Here is a 12,194-nt window from a genome sequence, read left to right as displayed (position 1 = left end):
ATATATATATATATATATATATATATATATATATATATATATATATATATATGTATATATACCTATCACATGGCCAGAGCTCTGTGTTAAAACCCAGACTGGGTTGATCGAAAATGTATTTTAAACAAAACAAAACAATACAAAAGTAAAACACCAAAAACAATTCTTTGCCTTTTCCTTTTCGGGGGGGGGGTGTTGCAGCCCAGCAGCCAGTACCAAAAGCTGTGCCTGCATCTAATAATACAATTCTCAGTACTCATTACTGTCATATACCTGGTGTGCTGCCTAACAATGATAAAAGATTACAGGAGGTTCTCTATCATTTTATCAAACTCTGCATAACACTACTATGCTGTAACTTCCTAGTCTAAGCCCTCTGTCTTGGCACTATCAACAACAGTGTGACTTTTTTCTTCTTTACAAATGCATCTGTTAAAAATATAATATGCTGCCTTCACCAACTAATTATTACAGATCTGCTCTAGCTAGGTCATGACCATAAACATCCTCCTGCAGTGATATTCTGTATGTCAATATGAGCACATCATTGTACTCTCTGTCTTGTCTTATCACATGTATAATCTCTTAAACCAATAAATAAAACATTCATGACAACCATTCAAAATTATATAATAAACTTATTGAAATAAGTTAAAAGATTTTTTTCTAAGTAAATATGCAAACAACAAAAAGTATGCACAAGAAAATGAAAATAAAACACTCAACAAAACAGAGAATGGTCAGAAAAATCTAAACTAAATTAAAAAAAATTTACTTATGACTAAAAGATACACTATATTTACTTACTTTCATTTTTATTTATTTATCCTTACTAACTCTGGCTTCCAAGATCAATTTATAACTTACAAAGTCCTTAAAGACAGTAAATCCATAATCTGAGCTCAATTTCAAAGTTATGCTCCAACAGACAATACAATTTTGAAATAATAATAATAATAATAATAATTTAACCAGCTAGGCCCTCTGGACACACAATTCCTTTTCAGAGGTGACCCAAAAACAATGTTTGGTTAAGTGACTTGCTCAAGGTCACACAGTAGGCAAATTAGAGCTGAGGGAATGAAACCTTGTACTACAGGAGCTATATCTCGCAGCCTTAGCCCTCAGACTCAGCGTCAGTCTCCCTTTGTATAAGGTCCCAAACAGAATTTCCTATGGCTTTAGTTTGGATTTTGACTATACTTTTCTTTTCCACATTTACATACTTTTGAGGGTGGAGAGAAAGTTCCAGCAATCTACCTTTCAAATAATACACTATCATCATGTGACCTACTGCAGCAACCTCCATGGCAAATCTGCACAGTCAAGTGACAAAGTTTAGCATCACTTTTTTTTAAAACTGTAATACTTTCCCTTAATAGCAAATACACAGTTATATACCATTTACTGATTTTTACATATTACACTTTTGGTAAAAATGTAAGCACAATGCAACTTTTTGTTCTACTTCAGCTTGCTTTAGTTCAGCTTTAGTATAATTTCTTATGAAGTTTACTTGGAAATGGCAGTAATATTTTTCCAGTTTATTACACTCCTCAACATTAAATCTAGTATATCTTTCCTTGGTGAACAAACACTAAATAGTGAGCATACATAAACTGTTACTTTAATGTCAGTAGTTAAAAAAACACAGACTTATTTATGAGTATATGATTATAGAAGATAGGAGGCAACTAAACATAGTGAACATTTATACCTTGTCAGTATCCATCGTTAAACTTATTCAAGAATGGCTAGGCTAGTCAAGGTCCAGTCATTTAGTGCTGTTTGAAGGAATATCATGTAAAGCATTGCTTTATTTGCAGTGGAAGCGTATTCCAGAGGCAGAGATGTTGCTGCATAATGAATCAATCTATCCACTGTGTTCTGTTTATTTGCTGATGTAGATTTAAATCACTGATCTTATTATTAGTAAGATTGCTTAATTTATGGATATACAAGAGATCTTGGACTACTGAGCCTCTGATGGTACTGAAGGCAAGATACAAGTCACCTCTGTGGTGTCTATATCAAACTCAATAAAGGAGCACTGCTTTTAGTCTTTTGTGGCTAGGGTTCTTAAGTCAGTAATTTTTTTTTATTAGGATCCTCTGAGTTTTTTCATGTTGTTTGATATGTCTTGTGAGGTACTTCCCAAAGGGTGCATTCTATTCTATGATTGACTTAATTAGTGCAGAATATAAGGGGGCAATAGCATCTTTAGATCTAAACATTATTCCTTTTGTGATTAGCTGCACTGTGGAAGGACTTCCTGACCACTATAGCAACAAGATGATCAAAGGAGGGGGGTGGATTATCAACTCATCCTCCAAGTTTGTAACTGCTTCCTTTTTTTGAAGCAGGGTGTTGTCTGTTCTATAAGGTGGGGCTACAGTTGTCTGCCAAACATGACAATATTGCACTTTTTGCATTTAATCTGAGTCTGTTATTTGTGCACCAGCTAGTGACTAATGTAAGCTCATTTTGAAAGGCCTTGACATCAGAGGGAGACTTGATAATGACACCAAATTTACAGTTATCTGCAAACTTGGTTAACCAGACACTGTGTTTCATGGTCTGATGATCTGAAAAGTAGGTACAAAACAACAGACATCCCATTACTAAGCCCTGGGGAACACAAGTGGTCACCTTCATATTCTATGAGGAAGCACCCAGTACCCTCACTGTGTGGGTTTTATCTTTAATCCAATTTGCTATCCATACTACTACATAGAGACCAAACTGCAGTCTGTTTAGCTTGTTTATTGTGCTAGCATGAGGAATGGTATCACATGAACTGGCCAGACTGAGGTATGTTGTGTGCACAGTATGACTACTGTTAACCTATATTAGCCTTTCAAAGAAGTTAACTATATACATCACATAGACTCTACCCTTGACAAAGCCAAATTAATGCAGGTCTAGTCTGATAAGATTTTTAATATCTTACTTAATCAAGTAAGTTGCGATATGTTCCATAGTTTTGCAAATGAGACTTGTTAAACTATAAATTCTGGCGTCAGTGGTGGGGCCACCCTTGTGAAGTGGCATCATAACTGCTTTGTGCCTTATCTCAGGGACAAAACCAGATGCTCAGGTTAAACAGTTTAAGGAATGGCTCTGCTAATACCTGTTTAGTATTATTTATTAAGCAGCCAGGAGTAGTGTCAGGTCCCATGTGGGGTGTATTTTTGTCACTGAAACTACCTTCAGTATATGTTCTTTAGTGATGATGGGGTGTCTGAGATTTTCAGAGATAAGTGGGCTTTGGATAGTTATCTCTGGGGTAAAGTTTGCATTAAATATATTTGCTTTATTGTTGGAAATGACCAGTAGGTCTAAGAAGTAATGCCATTCTGAATAAGTTGTGAGCAAGGTTGGGCATTATTTCTTAATTTCCCAATGTAGCTAAAGAAGAAAGTTCATGGACTGCCTTGGTTTTCCTAATGGTAATATTATTTTTAATTTCCTTCACAATTTCTTAATGTTAACTTTGATTAGAGGGTCATTTGTTCTGCTGTATACTCTAAAATAGTTTTTTTTTCTTTTGTTGTTTATTTTGTTTATTTTTGTGGACCAACAGGATGGTTTGCTCTTAAATTTCCCATTATATTTAGAACATGTTGGCACTGCTAGATGTATACATTTATCTAGGTGAGCAAAGATGTTTTTGTGTAGCTACTTGCTATGTCAATGTCCTGGAGACTCCATCATAGAAACAAAGAAGATATGTTTGAAATCCCTGAATTCTCTCACATTGGAATGCATTGGATTTAAGATTTTGAAGTTTATGATAGGACTTAACCATCAAGGGAGACATCAGGGGAAAGGTACATACAGACATTATAACTGTAAGAAACAGGTCTAGGATATTTTGACCTGTAGTAGGTTTTTGACTATCTGGTCAAGGGAATTTTTGTTTATTAAATCTAAGAACTTCTAAACATAGCCTACATTTGAAGTATAGGTGTATTAGTTTATTGAGGGGTGGTTAAAGTCTGTCAGAATAATGGAGTTTTTGCTTAAGGGAAATTTTTCAAATATATCTAGGAACTTAACATGATTTTCAGTGGACAGAGAAGGGCTTCTGTAACAGACTATGAGCTGATAATTGGTCCTATTTAGCATGAGTTGTATGTAAGTGAGTTCTCTTTGCTGGTCTCTATGAATTTGCCTAGAGATGATGTGGTCTCTCACAAATATGGAAACTCCAGCACAGTTGCCAGTGGATTCTAAAGGCATGGAAGGCACAAAATCCAGGTATAGAGGTATTGTTATCTGAACATTTAAACAAAGTTTCAGAGATTACACACTAGCAGCATTACTAATGTAGGAAGGTTGTCAAGATGAGGGATTTTCATTTAAGACTTCTGATATTGAGCATAGCCACTTTGATGTTGTCTTGTGTTTAATTCATCTTTTTTTTGTTACGTTGGAAGGTCCCTTAGCTGAACTCTGCATATTGTGCAGCAAAGGCTTTAGCCAGTATGCAGAAGCTTTGGAATGAGAGATGTAAGCTGACCTTAGCAAAGCAATTTGGGCAATCCAGCATCATATCCAAAGCTGATACATACTTGATCCTCCTGGAATGACACCGGCTATATAGCCAATTGTTGAAGCCAAATATCTTTTCTTTGAGCAGCATTCTCAAAGGAAGGATTCCACCAAGACCAAGGTCTTACTTGCATTTGTGATATCCATGGATGGTTTTGATATGTTGCTATCTGCATTTCCTTCAAGGTTTTGTGTGGCAAGGAGTTTGGGCAACCACCATGTAGAACTTGTATTTGTTAAGTATAATGGCTTTAAGGGCCCTTGAGATGTCAAATATCTTGGCGCCAGAAAGACAGCTCTCTAGAATCTTTTGGCTGTTTAGCATTTTCATCACTTCTGAACACCTAATCAGCATATCTTTAATGGCACAACTAACTTTTGCATATTATATGGAGAATCTTTTCCTATAAGTGACAACTGTCTGAATTTATTGAACTCTAGACTAATAGCTAAGTAAATTATTGTTGATTCTGTATTTAAATATACATACATTGTGTATTGCTATCATGTAGCCAGGATTGTTTGTCTCCTTAGCAGGTGTAGATTTTGAAGCATACTGGTAGCATGAATTCACATTCATTGCTAAACCCTCATAATGTATTATATAAATGAAGCATGTTAAAGGAGAGGTGATAGTTGTTAGGATGGCTAATGTTTCATTTTACTGATACTGTAATTTTATTTTATTTAAAACTGCAATTGTATTTCCAGTCTTACTATTAAGTTTCTTTCAGTGTAGTTTTTGGATTTCTTCTCTGCATCCATTGCTCCGTATATAGGTTGGTTCATCACTCTGGTGCAGCCTCCTGGAATAGGCTTATAATGGATTTACAGATGTTTGTTGATGTAGTGGAAATGGTAGGGCTATGATACAAATGTATCCTGTTACATATGTACTGTACTCCTATTAATCAACTGTTTCATAGGCTCATTGGTGTTTACTAGGCTAACGACTACAAGGGCCTTTTTAAGCCTAGACATGAATTTCCAAATCTCTGACAAGTTCTGGTACCCCTGATAAGTGTAAACAGAGGTTTGGGAGATGAAACATTTACAAGCAGGGGCCTGGGAGATGACCATTTACAGGTTGCCTGTGTCTATTAGAGACACAGGTGCCAAGTCAGAGATGGCTTTCCTTTTTCCCATCCAATTGCCCAAATAACACTTGAACTGGGTTAGGGAGGAACTCTGTTTCACATTAAAGGGGAGCCTGTCCCAGAGACAGGGTAGTCTTTGGGATACATACCTGTTTATCCAGCAGGTCCTCTTTATATCACAGGCAACATTTAAATATTTAGAATGGGTAATTTTGGTGCTGTTTGTTCTGCAGACATGGGGGGGGGGTCCATTAGACTGGGGTCCGACAATGCCCTGTATACCAGGCATAGATCTCCCCTCAACAGCCTGTAGGAAACAGAATACAGGAATAGGGCCTTGAGGTGGTCTGCATAGGACATTTTACTTATGCCCTGTATTCTTTGTTTAACTTTGAAATTGAGGATTAGCTTTATAAATTTTTCAGTCCGATGAAGTAATACTGTCCACCTTGGCTTATATTATTGTAGTTAAGTCAAAGGTGCAAATTATATTATTAAATTATTAGGACTTTGACTTGACTTGAACCGATTACTTAGGAATGTGTTAACTTCACCTTCCCACCAACACAATCTACTTACTACAACCTACTTCTGTTTCTGCTTCCATCCTTTCTCCTTATGCCCACCCTCCTACTCTGCTTTCCCCCATTCAAATTTATCAAGAAGGCCCAGATCTTACAGTGTTTTTCTCAATTTATTTTACTTACAGTCCTTTCCTTAATCCATCTCTTTTCTTTAAATTATCTCTGTATTCAACCCTCTAACTTCAGGCTCTACACATAGGAACGTTACTCTCCAGCCTATTTATACTGCCACTTGAGTTAGTAACCTGATTTATGACCTGCTTTGATGACAAGATTTGATCATAACTACGTCAATGTATGTAACAAGTGTAGGAATCATTAAGCTTTTAGATTTTTTAAATTGTATTTCAAGAAAGCAAGTTTGCAGATTTTTGCCATTTTCAAATAGCCATTTGAGTGAGTGTTAATTCATTGACAAGGGGGCTTTGATATTTGACTATAACTCCAAGGTCATACAAATCTACAGAAACAGGAATAATTTATGTGGCAAATCAAGTATTTCTTTTTCTATCTTCAAGGCTGTGTAGCCTCAGAGTTAGAATATTTAATTAGGGGGTAGGGGAGAAAAAATAAGTGGGAGGTGTTGGGAGAATGTACACCCCTGCAGAGTTTTACTGTATTTATTATTTCTTCTTTAAGGTAATGATTGCAGATGTGTGGATGGTAACTCCATGTTTTCTGTAAGTGTTGGTAAAGTTGAATCAACACTGTGTTTGGTCTTCACTATGGAAATTACACAATTGCAGATGTTTGTGTGATGTATTCATGTACACACAAATAATAGTGCTTGTCAATGGAGTGTTTTATCTATGTATTATTTACCTGTATAGCTGTTTAGCATATTTTTATAGTATGATGGAAAATTTTCAGTGTTGGGAAGTTGTATGTGACCACCAATGCTTAAGGCTGTGGGGCCACTACATCTGCTCAAGACATCTGAGTTTGAATCACGTAAGTAAGATGACAGGAACTTGTGAATGAGAATGAGGTATAGATTTTCCTAATGCATGTACTCTGTTGTATCATTTTAGCATTTTACAAGCAAATGTAACACCAAAAAAGCATTTTTTGCATAATGCAAGCCACTAGTCAACCTACTATGTGGTGGGGGGCTATGCCCCCCTCAGCTCCCTTACTTTATAATTTTCCTTCCAAAGTTGCTTCACCTTGAAGGTGAGAACTGATTAATTTTGGGCCTAGCCCACAGTGCTCAGCGATAACTAATATTTAAGATACATAGAATAGCAAACAATAGTTACATGGAGTACATAAGAAATTGGTGTAAACATGAGTAAATGAGAAAATAGACAATAAACATACATGATTTAAATTTCAAGGTGATAAAAAAGGAATGAGTTAAGATGAACAATAAGCTAAGTGATAGTAAAGAAGGTGTTGTACATATGTACATGTTAGAGATCATACTGTGGGTAGGGGGACATGACTAACAAGGGGTTAGTTGGAGGGGGCCATTAGATGAAGTTAAGTGATGCGGCCTAATGTCAAGCATTTGCACTGGCTCTGCCTCACCAAGTATGCTTTCAGCTGAAGTCTGAATTTGGTGTAAGCAGAGAGAGCTGGGGGAGCTGTTAATGGTGTTTGGAGACTAGAAAAGATAATCTATGCTTGGTGCACTGAAGCTTTGTTCTGGGAGTTTGAAGAGGTGGCCATGAGTGGGATAGCTTCTGAGGTTGTAGGAGGGGGTGTAGGGATGAGTTTGGTAGATAAAGAGTGTTGCAATCTTGAACAACTGTGAAGCAAGCAACAAAGCATGAGCAAATGCCAACTTAAGCTATTAGCTTTTAGCAAGTGTGACTTGAGCTCAGGTTACCTCAGCAAATGACTGCAGCCCAAGAAATATGAATGCAAGTGTGTAAGCTTTGGTGGTCATCAGTAACCAATGTTATCAGCCATGCTGAGTTTAACAAATTAATTTCAACACATTATTTTAACAAAATAAAAGCTGCACACAGGCAACGGAATGATGCAAAGCAGTAAATATCCAGTATCTCTATGAGAAAGAGATCACTTAACTCAATAGACAGCAACAAGCTTTTATTACACAAAATCGGCAAGCGCTTTTACCCTTGTGGCTTCATCAGACCTTAAAAATCTAACCTAAAAAATACCATTATATATAGGTCACCACTAAAAAAAGCACCAAACCTGATACACAACCATTAAAACTTTTAAAGAGCCAGTATCTCACTAAATCAATACTGGTACCTAATAAACAACTCTCAATAAATCCATATCCTACAACACATGCTGCCAAAAATCTCATACATCTATTAAAATAAACATAAAAAATAAACAATAAACAATGTGCACAATTCATATGCATACAAAACATATAAATACATGGCCAGCACTACAAATATAAAACAATCTATTTTGCACACTTTATAATAATTAAATAAAAATATAAAAAACATATGATAAATATGTTAATATACAGGTGTACCAAACTACTAAATGTAGAAGTTCTGAGATAGCTGCCAACACATAATATATACATATATAATGCAGAAAATATTCGCAATACAACATATATATATGTACAAAAACCTACTCCTTTACTTAGAACCACCTATCATCATTTGCTAACTAAAAACCATGCCAATAAACTACATTAATACATAAGTAAATAAGGTACACACAGATGACTGATAGTCTATGTGCCTTATATACATGCATAACCAAGTCTATACAGGGCATCTACTTCAAACCCCCAGGTTTCAAAAATGGTTTGAGGGATACCTTGTCATTGAGGCCAGGTTACTGATCCACCCTTAATCTAATTATCCACCTGTCTTCCTGTGTTTCAGTAAAATTCCTAATGTCCCCACCTCTGAAGCTGGGAGTCACAACCCCAATAACATTAAACCTAAACCCATGGGTGTTGCCTACTCCCAATATATGCTTAGATAGTGCATTAACACTAGAACCTAACCTAATCTCATACAGGTGCTCACGTATGCAGTCTTTCAACCTCCTATCTGTCTTCCCTATATAGAAGGAATCACATACTGTGCACCTTGCCAAATAAATCACATGTTCCAATGCACAATTGGCGTGAACATTAAAAGTGTACCTAACACAACTCAAAGGGTGCTCAAATTCATTACTGGACCGTATAAACTGACAAAAATTACACTGATTGCATGGGTATGTACTCTGCACATTGCTTTCCTCAACTTTGCTATGAGTGTAACATAGTAATCTCTTCAAATTAGGCCTATTCTTATATACAAACATTGGGGTATCACCCACTATCTCCCTAAAGTTGAAATCTATTGTAAGTACTTCCCAATGAGATCTAATCACATCTTTAACACTCCCAATATCTTTGGTATAAAATAGGGGTATCCTAATAATATCTAATCTCTCAGAGGAATTTGACTTATTATATTCATCCCGCCTACTCAACTCCGAGAAATAAGGACTGGCCACACCCTGTCTCACGGTAGAAATACCTGTAATTCCCATCTCAATCTCATTATCATGATAGTCTATTGCCTTGAACCTTCTGCATAATTCCTGTAACTCTGAGTTAAAGCCCTCTTGGGTCGGGTTATAACGGGAAATCCTCATCGTCTGGCCCTTAACCACATTGCCAAATATGTACCCAAGGTGCATACTATGTCTATGTAGAAGGGCACTACAGTGGCAGGACTTCCTGTACAGCCCTGTGCTCAATAAGCCATTGCCCAGCCTTTCCACATACACATCTAAAAAAGATATCCATCTATCAGAAAATTCATATGTGAATTTTAGTATCTGGGATAATCTATTCACATCATGAAAAAATGCAACCAACTCATCTCTAGTCCCTGTCCAAATAAGGAACAGGTCATCCACAAAATGTCTATAAAACAGAACATTCTGGATAAAACTTTCCAACTTAAATAGTGACTCAACTTCCCAAGCAACCATGTATAAGTTGGCATAGCTATTGGCACACAAAGTGCCCATAGCTGCGCCATCCCTTTGTAGCTAGAATTGGAAATCAAAACAAAAAATATTGTTCTCCAACACACTCTCCAAAAATAAAATCAACAAATCTAAAGCAGAGCCACACAACTCAGCATATAAAACTTATATATATATATATATATATATATATATATATATATATATATATACCAAAATTACTCTGTATCTGACTGTTTTTCCTTTTTGTACAGACTTCACATTATTTTTGTTTCCTTTATTTGCCCTGCATGCAGACTGTGTCATTGCAGATTACAGAACCAGACATTTTCTTTAAATTTTGCCGCACTGATAGACCACCATACAGGGTTCTAGGGTCTTCAAGTGGGTGGTAACACTGCAAATACTATTTTGAAGAAAAAGTGTAGTCCCAAAATACCATTCACACTGCACTTTGTTTTTTCGTAGCGAGAAAATCCTCAGCGAAACCTTCATGTCTTTCCACACTGTACCCTGCCCCTTACTAAATATGATTACCTCCAAGGTAACTGCACCTGCGGTGGAGAATATTCCCCCAAGAACTGACTACTTTCATTCAATTCAAGCTTCAGCTAAGAGTGTATTATCATACACTTGTTTTTTGAGCAAATCTTCTGTTCCCATTGGGTCATTGGAATAAATACAAGTTTATACAACACCAGGAACACAATTAACACTGTGGTTCCACAGGGATGTGTTCTCAGCCCACTGTTATTCACCATCCTGACCAATGACTGCTATGCTAAGCACAAGTCCAACCATATCATCACGTTTGCTGATGACACCACAGTCATGGGGCTCATCACAAAAAAGGATGAAAGGGCATACAGAGGGGAGGTGGTATCTCTGATCAATTGGTGAGAGAGAAACAACCTTGACCTGAATGTAAACAAGACCAAAGAGATTACCATGGACTTCAGGAAAAGGAGAACAAACCACCCACTGCTCAGGATCAATGGTGAGAGTGTGGAGAGGGTTAACAGTATGATATTCCTGGGAGTACACATATCAGAGGACCTCTCGCGGTTGGGAAACACCAGCCAACTGGTCAAGAAAGTGCACCAATGCCTCCAGTTTTTAAGAAGGCTAAAAAAAGCTAAGCTTCCTCTTCATATTCTCTCCAACTTCTATAGAGGTGCAATAGGGAACATCCTCACCTGCAACTTCACAGTGTGGTTTAGAAGCTGCACAGTTACAGAAAGGAAGGAGCTACAAAAAGTGAGGGTTGCAGAGGAGGTAACAGGTTTCAGTCTTCCATCGATACATCTTTATTCTGCAAGAAGCATCTGAAAGCCACCAAAATAATACAGGACAACACGCATCCTGCACATGGATTGTTTAAGCATCTGGCATTGGGCAGTAGATATCACAGCATCTGCTGCAAGACTACAAGATTCAGTAACAGTTTCTACCTTACAGTGATTAGATTTCTGAACTACAGCTCTAGTGCCAGGGGCCTGGACACATAATAAGTCATTTTTTTATTTATTTGTGCAATATATACTTACATATATTCCAAGTAAGTGCAATATTCATTTATTATATCCATAGTCACTCACTCAAGTGCAATATTAGACAAATAACGTTGGCATTTTAATCTGTGGTGGGTTTTGCATTACTTTAAATAGGGTAGTTAATTTAACTCAGGGGAGGGTATTCTTTTTGTTTATGAATGTTGGTAAATGTCTCTACTCTTTCTTGCATATATTGGGAGTAGTATTGTATTTGTTAGTTATATTTATTCCTCTACTTGTATGTGTTGTTTCACTTTCCTTTGTAATCTCAAGAATTGAGCTGATGCAGAAAATTTTGTTTAAGCTATACGTGTGTAGTTCTAAATGATAATAAAGTTTACTTTGACTTTGATCATGGGGGTCAGAAAGACACATGATCTGTCAAAATGATGGCTCAGGCTATGGGGAGTGACAGTCTGCTTCGCACATCTTTTGAATCAAAGGAGGATATAGTTTATACATGTGACTAATGC

Source organism: Protopterus annectens, chromosome 4.part1, assembly GCF_019279795.1.
Source record: "Protopterus annectens isolate FY-2018-M chromosome 4.part1, PAN1.0, whole genome shotgun sequence".
In the NCBI taxonomy this organism is placed as follows: domain Eukaryota; kingdom Metazoa; phylum Chordata; order Ceratodontiformes; family Protopteridae; genus Protopterus; species Protopterus annectens.
The sequence above is the reverse complement of the archived record's forward strand: the minus strand, read 5'-3'. Positions refer to the sequence as shown.